The sequence below is a fragment of the Miscanthus floridulus genome, chromosome 5 (genome assembly GCF_019320115.1).
Source record: "Miscanthus floridulus cultivar M001 chromosome 5, ASM1932011v1, whole genome shotgun sequence".
Classification (NCBI taxonomy): Eukaryota; Viridiplantae; Streptophyta; class Magnoliopsida; order Poales; family Poaceae; genus Miscanthus; species Miscanthus floridulus.
This window is the reverse complement of record NC_089584.1, coordinates 14,763,991-14,780,166: the sequence shown is the minus strand read 5'-3', so window position 1 is coordinate 14,780,166 and position 16,176 is coordinate 14,763,991. Positions and strand designations below refer to the sequence as shown.

Sequence of the window (16,176 nt, the reverse complement as noted above, 5' to 3'; positions counted from 1 at the left end):
ATTTCGGTGGAAACTTCATCGTTCTTTTGTTCTGTGTGATTATTCTGAACCTGCTTCCGGTTCTGTGTGTGCTTCCAACTATTCATTTGAAATGCATGTCTACTTTCTCAAGCCAAGCATTTTTCATATTTTCATCCTTGATTGATATGAGGATGTGCTTTAATACAGGCAGAGCACCAGCCATTTTCCTCAAAATAATGTGAGGATGTGGAGTAAGCATATATGGATGATATGCCCACTTCTGTAGATGTTCAAGCATTACATATCTTAAGAAGGTAAATTTACATGGCCTTTTACTTTCCCTTTTACACTGTTGTGATAAGCCTTCAATCTTGACTGCATATACAGCTTAGTTCTTTTAGTTAACAACATATCCTAAATTCTAATCTACCTTCAGTTGTGATCATTGCTCTAGCAAATGTCTACAATTGGTGTTTTCTCACGTCACGGTAACATGAAACACGACGTATGAATCTTTGATGTCGTGCATCTCTACTGTCTACTGCTACATCTCTCTTTGAGCAGGATATGGCAAGCCTAAAAACAGAAATTCATAGAAAGAAATAAAATCCTTTGTTCTACTCTTCACAACGATATCCTTTGATTCCACATGTAGCCAAAATATTGTTGAGACAGCAGTGTTAAAGGTTCTTTGACCAAGTGGACTCATTGGGCTTCATGTAAACATATCAAACAATAGCACCAGAACACCCCCATACTCTATAAAATGTCCAGAGATAACTGATTTTAGAGTTCAACTATACCATTGAGCAAACTACAGGCGAAAAAGTTTCTATTATTTGATTTATGTACCAATTGTTGTATTTCACATAATAATCCATTTGCATTAAATCTGATATTAAGAAATGCAGATTTGTAAGGACAACAGAATAGAATTGAAGCATCATAGACACATTCAATTAATTTATTTAATTATCACCTGCAAACATCTTGCCCATCTTTAGCTCTACTGTATTCACTATTGTTTAAAAATTACAGAAAAATCGTTCCTACTCCATCCTGCACCACAAGAGTTCTGGCAAACTTGAGGTATGAATCTCTAATAGCATGCATCTCATTGACCGCATCATGTATGAGTGTCCTCTCTCTAGGTTGTTTTCTTGAGCAGGATACCCCAAGAGAAATGACAAGAACCAAACATTTCTCAATTATGTTTCTTGTATTGTTGTCCTAGGTGCCAGTGTGCAGCCACATTGTCGTATTGGCTATCTCCCAGATTTTATCTGGAAGAGCATCCTCTGAAAACTTATGTAGATCCATTGAACCTCTAAACATATCATATGTTGGGCTCCTCCCTATGAAAATCTCGAGCAGCAATATGCCAAGGCTATAAACATCGCCAAAAGTTGTGATGGAAGAACCTTCACCATACTCTATTATTGTGCAAAAGAAAAAGGAAGTATTGATTAGCATGCCATATTTATAGATGGATTTGGAATCGAGAAAAAATAAAAAACATACAATTTACCAGGAGCGACATAGCCAATGGAGCCTCTTATGCCAATTGTGCTATTGGAATTTTGCAGAATCATACTTTCACTTTCTGAAATGATTCTAGATATGCCAAAATCTCCAACACGGGCACTCATGTCATCTGTAAGAAGGATGTTGCTTGGTTTGAGATCACAGTGGATGATTGGTGGCTGGCAGTGATTATGAAGATAGTCCAATGCATCCATGATATCGACAGCGATATCGAGCCTTTGTGTGAGGCTAAGAGTATTGTTCAAAGTGGGCATGCCAGATTCTATATGGAGCCAATGATTCAAGCTACCATTTGGCATGAACTAAAAAACCAATGACTTGAAATCCTGACCTTGTTCATTGATGCTTGAGCAGCATGTGATGATCTTCATGAGGCAGCGGTGGCGCACCCTTCTTAGTGCCTCACATTCAGCTACAAAACTTCTAGTAGAACCAGATTGTTCAAGGTCAAAAACCTTTACAGCTACAACAGTTCCCTCAGCTTGAAAACACATTTATACACTGTCCCAAAGCTTCCCTTGCCAAGCAAATTGGCTTCTGAGAATCCATTGGTTCCGTTTGATAAAGCATGATAAGAAACTCTTTTGTACTGTTCCTCAACCATTGATGGTTTGAGTGCACCCTTCTGCTTTCTTCTTTGCTTCCTATAGATCAAGAGTGCAATGACAATAGCTAATAATAAGAGTGCAAAGGTTGCTGGTAGTGCTATTTTAAGATACTTCAATTTCCCTCTTATGTTCTTTTTCACAGAATCTGTCTTGCATGGAACTAAATGAAGCTGGGGTACTCCCCCACAAAGCTTGTTATTTCCGGTGATCGACAGGTTAACTAGATTTCTGAAAATCCCTTCCTCTGGCACTTCCCCTTGCAGATCATTGAAGGACAGATCCAACTTTGACAATGATGTCAAGTTATGAAGAACTGCTGGAATTGGTCCTGAAAAATTGTTGTATGCCAAACACAATTGCTCCAAGGCACTGATACTTCCAATGGCATCTGGAATAGTACCAGACAACTTATTCACTGACAGGTTGAGTGTAGTTAGACCCTTGTTTAGATATTGAGGTATGCTTCTGTTAAATAAGTTATTGTGCAACCAAAGTTCTTGCAGCACGATGCACTCCCCAATACTTTCAGGTATCTTGCCAGATAATTGGTTCCTTGATAGAACCAGTGTGTTAAGGTTCACTAAGCTACCAACTTGAGAGGGGAGAGGTCCTGATAGTAAATTGTATGACAAGTCTAAGTCACTTAAAGTAAGAAGCGGCCGTTCGAAAATCTCCATAGGAATCAAGCCATTCAGGTGGTTCAGTGACAAATCAAGGGATGATATACTCTTCAACTTCCCTATGCTTGGTGGAATTGGTCCCTCTAGATTGCGGTCCCTCTAGATTGCACTGATATGCATCAAGGATAGCTAGTTTTGAGAGGTTTCCAATAGACAAAGGTATTTGTCCTAACAAGTTAGTATTAAACAAACCAAGCACGGTCAAGTTTCCTACTTTGCCGATGCTATCTGGAATTTCTCCATCTATAGAAGTATCAAAAATACAAAGGAATTCAAGGCCCAATAGATTGCCGATTGCGAAGGGGATGCTTCCCTAAATGCCAGTATTGTCCAAGCGGAGGCTTTGCAGGGTTGTTGAGAGATTCACTATTGAGCTTGGTAGCTATCCTGTGAAAGCGGTGTTGTGATAGAGTTCTAATATTTTGAGCTGACTGCAGTTTGACAAAGAAGTGATAAATTCCCACCCCTCCCTATCGTTAGCTTGTAGTGTGTTGTTCAACAAGGTTAGCTCTTGCAGAGCTCATAGTTTCCCCAAGGTGCGAGGCACATATCCACTGAGCATATTCTGCGGGATGCGGAGTACCTGGAGCAACGTGAGGTTTGAGACTAAAGCAGGGATGGTCCTGGTGAACTGGTTTGCCCCAAAGTCAAGGAGTTGTATGCTGGGGAACCTACTGCCGATATCAGTAGGAATGCTACCACTAAGCATGTTCCACTGAATCTACAACATTTCCAAGGAAGACAAATTGTAAAGGGATATTGGGGGCTCGCCAGAGAGGTTGTTGAAGCCGAGATCAAGAAACTGAAGTTCCTTGAGGACGCCAATGCTGGCTGGGATAGTACCCTCAAGCTGGTTGAATGCAAGGTCTAGAATACTCAATGATGATAAGTTGGACAGCGATGCCGGTATCGCTCCAGTGAGGCTGCTGTTCTTTAGGTTGAGAAGCTGGAGGTGCTTCAGCTTGTCACCAAGCCCAGGGGACACGTTCCCGCTGAGATTGTTGAAGCTGATTTTTGTGATCATTAGGCTAGTGCAAGAGCTCAAGTTGGCCGGGAGCGGGACAGAGAAGGCATTGCAAGTCATGTTGAGTGTATGGAGGCGGTGCAGACGACTGAGGCTCGCAGGGATGTTCCCACTGATTTCATTGGAGCTCAGGTCAAGAGTCCTCAAGGACGATAGGTTTCCAATGGCAGGCGATAGGATGCCGGTGAGCCCATGGGACGGGAGGCTCAACACCACCACTCGGCGGTCTATGCCCCGACACCTCACCCCCTCCCAGCTGCAGTACCCACCCATGGTACTACGGTTCCACAAAGCAAGCGGGTTGTTGTGCCCGGTGCTGATCGCCGCTACCTTGAAGGCCAGCAGCGAGGCCTCCTCCACGTCGCCTTCTACGGTGGTGGTGAGTGCCGAGATGGTGACTGAGGAGGATAGCAGCAGGAGTAGCAAGCTCAGCGAGCGTAGTGCCATGTCGGCTGCTTTGGTAGTTGGTACATGGTGAGTGTAAACAATGACTCCTAGGTCTTTGATAAGTAGAAAGGTGGTTGGCGGTGTTATTTATACTGCGAATCCCAGCTGTAATATATAAAGACGTTTTGGTTGGGGCATGCAGGAGAACGAATGGTCAAGAAGGCGGCGATGAGCTAGTGGTTAATGCTTGCTGGTGCACAGCTGCTCTCACTGTATAGTATACCTGGCCATGCAGCCCGAGGCCTGGCAGCCTGGCCCAAAGCCCGGCCTTTTGGCCCGACATGAGCACAGCCTGGCCCGCAGGCCACCGAGGTCAGGCTGGCCCGGCACGCAGCGCCATGCCATGCCTAGGCCAGCTCGCCAACGGCTCCCCCCACGCCGCCACCCTAGACCCCACCTATAAAAGGCGGCCGATGCGGTGCCCCCCTCCTAGCCTCCCCTTAGTCCCGCACTCCCGCTCATAACCTAACCCTAATCCCCAATTCCCCATTCGCCCATTCGCATCCCACCACCACCAGCCGCAGCGCCGCTCTCAAACGCAGTGGCCAGTGACGCCTCGCCGTCTCCGATGCCGACTCTGGTGACCATGATCCGCCTCCCGCCAGCGTCCTCCCCTCCATCCCTGCCTCTCCCTTCTCCCTCTCCCTATCTCCCCTCTAGATCTCATTGATTATGTGAGTTGGTTGTCTCTGTTTGTCCCTCCTCCACCGTTCGCCGTCGTTGCTGACTAAGTGTCGTCTTCTCTAGACTCTGGGTGCTCGTCGTCTTCTCCGGCACCAGGCTCCGGCTGCGCAGGTGAAACCCTAACCCTAACCCCTAACCATGTTCTAATTTCTTCTTTTTCTTTCAATGTATGCTTCTGATTTCTTCTTCTTCCATTGTTTCGCAGGTCGGTAGCCGATGCATCGTCTTCTAGCTGCGGCTTAGAGCAAGCAAGGCGGCCACCCGCACCATCAAGGAACAGGGCTGGAGAGGCGACCATGGCCGATGAGGATGGCCTCCTGCTGGTTGGCCTGGCCCTAGAGGGCGAGAACGACGACGACACTCAAGCCGACGCTGCTGCGTTGTTTGGTATCGATCTTGGGGACGGCTCTACTGCTCCGATTGATGTGGATGCGGACGGTGGCGAAGGGGTGACGGTGACTACGAACTCCAATGGCTCTGCTCCTTTGGTTGCTGGTACAGGTAACACTAGTAAGCGCAAATCGCCTGTGTGGTCTGATTTTGAGAAGATCTATGAGGTTATTAATGGTTCTAGAATTTGCACCAAGGCTGTTTGTAAGATGTGCAAATCTACCTTGTCTGCTAGATCTGCTGCTAGCACTAGTCACTTAAAAAGGCACCAAAAATCATGTAGGATTAAAATTGATCAACGTGCTAGGGTTCAATCTAGGCTTTCATACAATCCTGATGGTTCTGTTTATAACTAGGATTATAAACCTGAAGTTGCTAGATCTGAATTATGTCATTTGATTGCTAAGCTTGATTTGCCTTTAGGAATTGGTGAGACTGATGCTTGGGAAGAATACATTGTTAGAGCTCATAATCCTAGGTTTGTTAAGGTCTCTAGATAGACCACCACTAGAGATCTTGGCAAACTTTTTAATGAATGACGTAATATAATTAAGAACTGTGTGTTGTCTGGTGCTTCTTCTGTTGGTCTGACATCAGACATTTGGTCTAGTAATGCAAAGTAAGACTATATCAGTGTTGTTGCTCATTATGTGACTGCTGACTGGGAGTTGCAGAAAAAGGTAATTGGTCTTCGCTTGATTGAGGTAAAACATACTGGTGAGAATATTGCAGAAAAAGTTGCTTGTGTGATTGAAGAATTTGGTTTGCTTGACAAGGTGTTCTCTATTACTCTTGACAATGCTTCTTCCAATGCTAAGGCTATGGAAACATTAACACCTATGTTTGCTGGTTATCTGGGTTCTGAACCTGCACCTACACCTTCAGATCCTAATAAGGTTAAGTATCATCTTGTGCATCAATGTTGTGCTTGCCATATTATTAATCTGATAGTAAAATCTGGCTTAAAAAGGTTCAAACCTTACACTGAGGATTTTAGAACTGCTATTAACTTTTTGAATTCATCTAATCAAAGGATTGCTTTGTTCAAGAACTTTTGCATTGCTAAGGTGTTAGACCTAGAAAGTTTGGTTTGGATATGGATGTTAGATGGAATGCTACATATCTTATGCTTAAACACCTGCTTCCATATAAGGATGTTTTTCTGTGTTCATTAATTCCAACTATGGCTCAACGTTGTTAACTGCAAGTCACTGGTATATTGCTGATAAAATACTTGAATTCCTAGAAGTTTTTTATGACTCCACAGTCACTCTTTCTGGTGTTTACTATCCAACTAGTCCACTTATTCTGCACCACCATCTGCTAGATATTATAACTCATTTGCATGAAAGTTCAAAGGATCTGAATCTGTTTTCTATTGTCTATCCTATGAAGCTTAAATACCTAAAATACTGGAAGGACATACCTCTGCTGTATTCATTTGCATTCATTCTTGATCCTAGAGGTAAAATAAGAGGTTTATTTAATGTTCTTACCATAATGCAACAAAAAACTGGTTTTGACTATAGTTCTTATTATGGTATTGTGAAAACTAAAATTTTCAAGTAGTTTAACAAGTATGAAGAAAAGTTTGGTGCAGCTAGGTCTCAAAGGAGTGCTGCACATCCTGCAAGCATCACAGGTAAGAGGAAGCAGGCATGGGGAAGAATTTTTGGAGGCCCTAGAGCATCTGGTGTTGTTGAACCTTCCCCTGCCTTTGCTCCTAGTCCTTCTTTATCTACTTCTGCTACTGCATGTGAGCTATCTACTTATCTAGACAGTGACAATGTCACTACATATGAGGATGACTTTGATCTACTTCTCTGGTGATGTGACCATAAGCTAACATATCTAGTGCTTTCTATCATGGCTAGAGACATTATGTCAGTTCCTATTTCAATAGTGTCTTTAGAATCTTGGTTCAGCTTGACAGGAAGAATACTTGAGGAGTGGTGCCGTCGACTATTGCCTGAACATGTGGAGATGCTTGCTTGCATAAAAGATTGGGAGCTGGGTGAAAGAAGACTGTAGCATGATGTTGACAACCAAGAACTGGTAGACTCCTTCGAGCATCTCTATCTTGATGAAGATGCATCTACTTCTGGGGCTTCTTCTGCTAGCACATCTGCATCTGTGGCTTCTGCATCTGGTGGTTCTTGAGTTGAGCGTTGAGATTGAGACAGTGAGAGACTGAGACTTGAGAGGTGAGCTGAGAGCCTAAGACTTTATTATGATCTGTATCTGTGATGTATCATGTAAACCTTTGAACATGTTTAAGACTTATAACTAGAGCTGTGTTGCACTCTTTTTCCCTTTTTGGGGTTTCTCACAAGGGTGAGTTTTATCCAGAAAGGTTTTTAATGAGGCAGCATTGCACACAGCTTAGTTATCCTTTTAATTTCCTCTTGTTCTCTGTGTGTATGGTTTTGGTTTTGGTTTTGGTTTGAAGCTCTTCTGGGAAAAAAATACTTCAAATTTGAATACTTCTTGTTGAGATGAATTTTTTGATGTGTTTTGAATCCTACGGGCCTCGGGCCGGTGATTTGGCCGTGCCTAGCAGGCCGGCATGGCACGGATTTAGGCCCACAGGCCCGTGCTTGGGCTGATGGCAAGGCACGAGGCCCGCAGCGGCACGGCACAGGAGGCACGGCGTGCCGTGCTGGCCCGACATCCTCCAGGCCGTGCCTGGCCTGTGCCCGGGCCGTGCCTGGCCCATGCCTGGGCCGTGCCGAGCCGGGCTGGCCTGATGGCCAAGTATACTGTATAGTACAACTATAGCCATGACTGATTGATTGTACTGTGAAGACTGAAGACCAGGGTCCAGAGACGACCGGGAAGACTTGGCTCGGCTCTTCTTTTTTTCAGCGCTGCAGCTGCTTCTTTTGCTTTTTCTACAGAGTTTTTCTCTCTGGCTCGTAGCTGCTGCAGCTGTAAATGAGTGGAAGCCGACTGAAATACATAGCCGACTAAATGAGTGCCCAGCTGCTCTCTTCTTTCTTTCTTTCGCCTCCTCAGAACTCAAAAGAATGTGCGCTCTGCGCCTTTCTAATGAGCCCACAGCTTGCTGATGCCATATTTACATTATCTAGTTAAAAACACTAACAGCGAAGTCATCATTGCCGCGCGCCATGACATGTAGGAGTACATGTGGGGTTGCATTCTACGTCAGCGTTCGTTGTTGACTCCAAGTCAATCAACCTATTCGGTTGTTGGTTTTAGCCAGCCCAAACTAGCCAGCCAATAGTGTTTTTCTCTCTCAACAAACTGGCACCAGCCAGCTCAAACTAGCCCAAAAACCAACCAGCGAACAAGCCGAATACCGAGTTGGTCAACACCTGCCAAACGCGGAGCCATGGCCCTGTCCTACCGCGACTCACTATCGCAGTCGTCCTCGATGGCACCTTGTGTGGAAATTCCTTGGCCTGATACTGATTGGTGACCATACAACTTTCCATTATTAATTTATTATTATACTGACATCTTTTACAGTGTTTGCTGATGATGGTCACTTGTTCATGGGCTAAAATTTAGTGCTCCAACAATCAGAACCACCATGTAGACAGAGCTACTTTTGTAGAATTATTAGGAAAGATGAAAACTAGAATCCCTCTATTTTAAATTGCATACTCCATTCCAAATTAGAAGTCATTCTAACTTCCGTAGTAGCAGCGGCAGCAGAGAGATGGGAGTGAGGGGTACGCTGTTGGTTTGTGTGTTGTTTTGGTTGAGACAGGGATCGTCAGTGCCGCTTCTAGTTTTGGAGCAATGTCTTTTCGTCGATATAGGATACTAGTGGTTTCTGTTTACATGATCTGTATGATTGAATTGTGCTTTGTTGTCAATTGATTATTACTTATACATATGATCAATTTCTCAAACAGAATGTTGTGATTGCTATTTGCTAATTGCATTGTTTGGTTGGAACTCTGAATTTTCTTGCAGTTATACACTACTTTGGTCTTTGGGAATGCGAAGCTCGTCCTTGTCTCTTTGCATTTATTGATTCTGCACTAATTATAGTTACTCTGCCAACCTGGTCCATGTCTCTTTGCATTTGTTGATTCTACAAATTGCAGCAGGTTCTTTATTTTTCTGTTGATTCTTGTGCTGATCTGCCTGGAGAGAACAATTACTTATTTGTTGCAGTCGCACTGCTTTCGCAACGCGAGAAGTAAGTCTGGGCACCATTTGCGTTCTGAATCTTCAGAATGTGTATGAAGCTGTTTTACAGTGCGATTGAGTATTTTACAGTGCCACAAATTTTGACATATGTGGTATAACTTGCTTGGCATTTTATAATTTCCAACATTGTCTTACTGCCATGTTTGTTCGTTGCTGATCTGAACGTCTGCTGCATGGAGGTTTACCTGACAATGTGCATGGGGTGGCACTAGCGCATGGCTACCAATAATGAAGACAATATGATGTTTTCTGAAATTCTAGATTTTGCGATGCTCTCATCTGCATGCACCCCGATTGCCATATAAACATTGTCACTCTAAGCTGTAGCCTGCTTCTTTATTGATTAAATTTCAGTGGAAACTTCATCGTTCTTTTGTTCTGGGTGATTTTTCTGAATCTGTATTCGCTTTTTAAAAAAAACTGTATTCGTTTGGAATGCATGTCTAATTTTTTCAAGCCAAGCATTTTTCATATTTTCATCCTTGATTGATATGAGGATGTGCTTTAATACAGGTAGAGCACCAGTCATTTTCCTCAAAATAATGTGAGGATGTGGAGTAAGCATATATGGATGATATGCCCACTTCTGTAGAAGTTCAAGCATTTCATATCTTAAGAAGGTAAATTTGCATGGCATTTTACTTTCCCTTTTACACTGTTATGATAAACATATAAATCCAAAAGAGAGACTTCAATCCTGATTGCATATACGGCTTTAGTTGTTTTAGTTCACAACTTATCCTAAATTTCTAATCTACCTTCTGCTGTTATCATTGCTCTAGCAAATGTCTGCAATTGGGGCTTTCTAAAGGTAATAGGAAACACAATGTTTGGATCTTTGATGTCGTGCATCTCTACTGGCTACTGCTACATCTCTTTGGTCAGGATATGGCAAGCCTAAAAACAGAAATTCATAGGAAGAAATAAAATCCTTGGTTCTACTCTTCACAGTGATATTCTTTGGTTCCACATGTAGCCAAAATATTGTTGAGACAGCAATGTTGAAGGTTCGTTTACCAAGTGGATCCATGGGATTCATGTAAACATATGAAACAACTGAGAGATTTTGTACCTCTAAAATCGTAGATCAGGGGGATAAACTTAACTTAGATGGGGAAACTTTCTTAGTGTACCTCGCCCTAGGGCAGTTGCGGCCATGGCGTCGCAGCGACGTGGCCGCTGGTGTCGTAGCAGTGCAGGCGCAGTGGAGTCCTGAGAACAGCGACATGTCCGGCGGTGCTTCCCATCACTGCAGCGCGCCCACGATCGGATGGGGCATTCTAGGGTTTTTTGGTGGGTTAGTGGCGGCGTCGAACCTCGTGTCTAGCACCCTAGCCCCCACCTCTTTCTTATAGCGCTGTGTGACAGGGGCTCACCGACCAGTGGTCGGTTGTGTGTCCCCCAATCAGGACACGATCAAGGGGTCCGACTCAGTCGTTGGACCGAGTCGGATGAGATCAATTCTAACATTCTCCCCCTTGATCTCACCTTATGACTTAAACTTAACTTACTTACTTTATCTTGTTCCTATTCCATCACAGATCAGTGCATAGAGCGTGCCTCATCGTCATGGTATGTTGCCATTAGATTAAACAGCTACAACGCACCTCTCTGTTTTGAAACAGATACTCAACTAGACCCTTAGTATCCAGAAATCATAGGCTTTCCCATAAACCCATGTCGACTGTGTGTTCTCTGAACACACTGGGTGGTTAGCCTTTGGTAAGCGGATCCACAAGTACTTACTCGGTACTTATGTGCTCAATGCTTTCAAAATGATTCTGGATTTTCTCCTTTACAACACATACCTTAGTGTCAATGTGTTTGGCAGTACACTTGACTTGTTGTCTTAGGAGTTAACTTACTTTAAATGGTTATTGCTGATGTCTACCATTGTTAAATCCGGGTACATATTTCCTTAACCTCCTTTTGCATGTTCCTTAAGCCTCATGCCAAGCTATACTATGGTATGCATCACTGATGACGCCACAACTGTTTCTTTGGAGCTTCTCGACAATAATACTCCAACTGCAAGTGTTAGCAACTGCTGTGGATTTCACTACACATCTCGCCAAGACTTAACATTTGTACCCTCAACAATTTGAGAGTACTTGTTCTTTCTTACTCAGCATGAGGCCTATGATACTTTGCAAAATTGCAAAACATTCTCAACTCCATTCTAGTGATCTATATCTGAACTGGACTTCTGCCAAAATATCCCAGATACATAAACTACATCAGGGTAAGTTCTTACTTGTACTTGTACACACATCAAGCTTCCAACAGCTGTAGCATATGGAACCATATTCTTTTGATCGATCTCATATCAGTTCCTAGAACACTTAAAGTTCCCAATCTATTACCCTTAACTTTAGGAGCAGGCGTAGGTTTACTCGCATGCATACTTTATTTCTTTAGAATCTTTTCTAAGTATGCCTTTGCGATAGTCCTAATACCCCATTATCTTCTATCTCGGTGAATTTCAATTTCTAGAACCAATGAAGCTTCACCAAGAACATTCACATTGAAACTTGAGGACAAAACTTCTTTTTCTCCAATGACAGATTAACATCACTACTAGTTAGTAGAATGTCATCTATTCACAGGATGTGGAAAATGAATTTTCCATTCTTGAACTTCGTATAAACGCTATTGTCCTTCTCATTTTCTTTAAACCCAAACTTTCTTATCATTTCATCAACTTCAAATATTACTGTCTAGAGACTTACTTTTAACCCATAAATGGATTTCCACAGGTGGCATCCCATATGTTCTTTTCTTCCATGACAAAACCTTTTGGGTTGTGCCATGTAAATGTTTTCATACAAATCCCCGTTAAGGAATGTCGTCTTTACATTCATCTGATGTAACTCTAAATCTTAATGTGCCATTAACACCATTATGATTCTAAAAGAATCCTTACATAAGACTAAAGAGAAAACTCTCATTGTAACCTATTCATTCTCTTTGCGTAAAGCATATTGCCACAAGTCATGCTTTATATCTTTCTACATTCCCTTTGGAGTCACATTTTATCTTGTAGACCCATTAACAACCTACTGTTTTGACTCCATTAGAAATTACTTCATAGTCCCAAACATCGTTGGTACTCATCGAATACATTTCAACTTTCATAGCTTCTTCCCATTTAAACGAGTAAACGCTTCTCATGGCATCTTCAAATGAGGTGGGATCACCCTTCATTTGAATTTCTTTACTAACATAGACTTTATAGTCATCAGAAAACCGGTTTACTAATTCTTTGAGACCTTCTAGGGCCTCAGCTACTAGCACTTTCATATGGGGCTGTTGTTGCTCTTCATTGCCAAGAGGCAATTGATTCTACAGGCTCCTGTATGACAAGATCCTTGTTTACATTATTCATCTTCTTCAAAAAGCCAACAGTAGGTGTTGTATAAGTCATACAACATCAACAGGTATTGAGAAATTCGTTATTTTGAATCACTAAAGTGGGTACGTAGTCCCACTTCTCTTCAAGTCTTAGGTCTCTACATACCTCTACATACCATGCTCCCCCAGATCTTCCCATCTTTTCTAAAGATAGTGTATCTTCAAATATCTTATTTTGGGTTTAATCCGTTAAAAAATCATATGGCGCTTTAAGCACCACCATAACATATTTGAGACTGACTACGCTATTTTTCTGTCATAACTTTAAAAAATCTAGGAATTTAGCTATTTCTCTGCTTAGGGGTATCATTTTTGTAACCGCTGTACTCCTCCGACGGTCACATTCATCTTAATTAATCTTTATCTCACTCTTAATAAAGAGTACCTTTCTTAATTGATCTTTATATTCTCCTCCTCGAAATATGGCATGAACTTTACTGCCATAATTTTGATAACTATTCAGAAAGCCTGTAAACGAGGAGACACTTATAACTTACTTCATTCACATGATTGTGTCATGTAAACAAAGTTATTTCTTGATCCATTTAGGAGTACACTTTTCTTAATTCACTTTAAGAACTCAACGAGGTCTTTCATTAGCAGTACTTTTGCAAGTCATGCTTGCATCTTTTCCTTATCCTTTGGTTAATATTGACCATGACGATGCATTTCTATTGTGCCATGTTCAATACTAGGATAGCCTAAGAGCTACCCATACTTCTCTCGCTATGCGGGATACAAAACATGTGAATCATCACAAAACTTCTCCCAATATGTAGGATTGACTGGCATAAGTACTATGCCAAAACTTCTCCCCATGCGGGATACATCTATACGAAAAACTTAGTCATGACGACTAAAACATTTACTTATACTTTATTTTCTAATTAAATTTTCCCGTTGGTTCCAATTTAATCAGAAAATTAGTAAACTAACAAAAAATTGTCCTGAACTGGCTTGACTCAAGCCTTTTCATTCACATACCCCAGCATTGCAGCCCGTTGGCATGCAGCCGAGTGATCTCGTCGGTTAAAAAAAATAAGACATACAATATGCTTCTGCATCAATTCTACATCACCGTTGGGCGGAAAATAGAATTGATGCATAAAACTCAGAAATTAACTTGAAATCCATATAACTACTCTTCAAAATTAAATTCTCCCATTGGTTCAAATTTAATTGGAAGATAATCAACTTCATTGCAGCGGAAACATGTTAATAAAATATATTTTATTAGTTCAGGAGCATTTCTTGGTCCTTATCTACTCTCTGAAAAATTGGCCATGTTGGTGTGAAATTTATCAGAGATTTAAACCTCAAACTTGAACTCATTACAATATTGCCATCATCAACGTTGGTCAGAAAATGACAATACCATAATTTGACTTAAACAAAAAATGGCCTACTCTAATTAAATTTTTCCGTTGGTTCCAATTTAATTAGAGGATAAACATAATTTACTAAATATAACTGCTCTTCAAATCAAATTCTCCCGTTGGTTCGAATTTAATTAGAAGATAATCAACATTAAACTTTGCAGCGGAAATATGAAAAATTGTTTATCTACTTTTCAGAAGCATCTCATTGTACTCATCTACTCTCTGAATAATTTATCTCATTGGTTCAAAATTGAATAGAGATGAAAAACTAATCAAAATTCATCAAAATTCACTTCTGAAAATAAATAAACAAATTTATAACCTTAACCGTGCATTCGGCCCGACCCATCAGGCACTCGCGCGCGGCCCATAACGCAGTGGCAGTGCGCGGCCCAGGAGCGCCTGCGCTTGCGGCCCATGCACGCTGCGCGAGCTCCCGCGCGCCCAGGTGTGCAGACCGGCCCAGCTGGGAGAACGGCCTGCTAGCCCACTTGCGCGCGACGATCCAGGCTGTCGATTAGCATCGGACAGCTGCCCTTCATTTTCGGCTAAACAAAACTAGAGAGACAGCCGGTTCCAAAAACCCTAGCTCATTTCATTTTCCCCACCCTTCTCTTCTTCAGCGCCGCAAGCGGCAGCGGCGGCAGCCGCGCTGACCATCGGCGTCGGTGAGGAGATGGCGCCGCCGGAGCTTATCCCGGTCAGCTCTCCTTCCTCGTTTCTTTCTCTTCCCTCTCCCCTTTCTTCTCTTAGCATCATAGCCGAGCGACGGAGGAGCAGCGGTGGCTGCCCGTGACCGCCAGGGAAAAGTGACGGCGCCGCCGCGGGGCCCCTCGCCGGCGCGTGAGCTCGCCCGAGGGTGAGCTCGCCGCGGTCGAGTGGCCTTGTGGCAATGCCCTTGACCCCGAAGCCCGAGGCGTAGACCGCGTAGTGGCGTGACCTCCCGGCCTGGGTGGTTCTTCCCGTGCGACTTCTGAGCAACGCCGACGGTGGTGACCACGGCAGGTGAGCCCCAGGTAGGCCCCTGTCTCGTCCATCCTTGCTTCTTTCTCTAGGGTTAGGTCTTAGGGTTCGGCCAAACCCTAACCGGCCAAATCCGAACCCACTGTTCATCTTTTTTCTAAAATCGTTCTTCTTTTCTACCCCAACACGCGATCTACGCACTAGATGGCCTAGCTCTGGTACCATTGAGAGATTTTGTACCTCTAAAATCATAGATCAGGGGGGTAAACTTAACTTAGATGGGGAAACTTTCTTAGTGTACCTTGCCCTAGGGCAGTTGCGGCCATGGCGTCGCAGCGACGTGGCCGCCGGTGTCGTAGCAGCGTAGGCGCGGTGGAGTCCTGAGAACAGCGATGCGTCCGGCGGTGCTTCCCATCACTGCAGCGCGCCCGCGATCGGATGGGGCATTCTAGGGTTTCTTTGGTGAGTTAGTGGTGGCGTCGAACCTCGTGTCTAGCGCCCTGGCCCCACCTCCTTCTTATAGCGCTGTGTCTCGTTACCTGACCCCCTCCCAGCTGCAGTACCCACTGGTGGTATTGCGGTTCCATGAAGCAAGCGGGTCGTTGTACCCGCTGCTGATTGCCGCTGCCTTGAAAGCCAGCAGCGTGGCCTCCTCGTCACCTTCTATGGCACTGAGTGCGGAGACGGTGACCAAGGAGGATAGCAGCAGCACGAAGCCCGGCGAGCGCTGCGCCATGCCACCCATGTTGGATGGTTTTTGGTATCTATATATGCTGTAATCGACCAACAAACAGCAGTAGTACTTTTTTGCTAAGTAGACACTGCTCGGGGGTGCTATTTATACTGCGACGTCTCTAATGATGCATCAGTGACACTGAATGAGCCTTGCCGGTTGCCCCAAG

The 16,176-nt window shown here is 43.4% G+C and overlaps 1 pseudogene; it reads right to left on the bottom strand.

The window, feature by feature from the left end:
- Window positions 1-581: 581 nt before the first annotated feature.
- LOC136451586 (receptor kinase-like protein Xa21) lies at window positions 582-16,019 on the bottom strand (annotated as a pseudogene).
- Window positions 16,020-16,176: the final 157 nt, after the last annotated feature.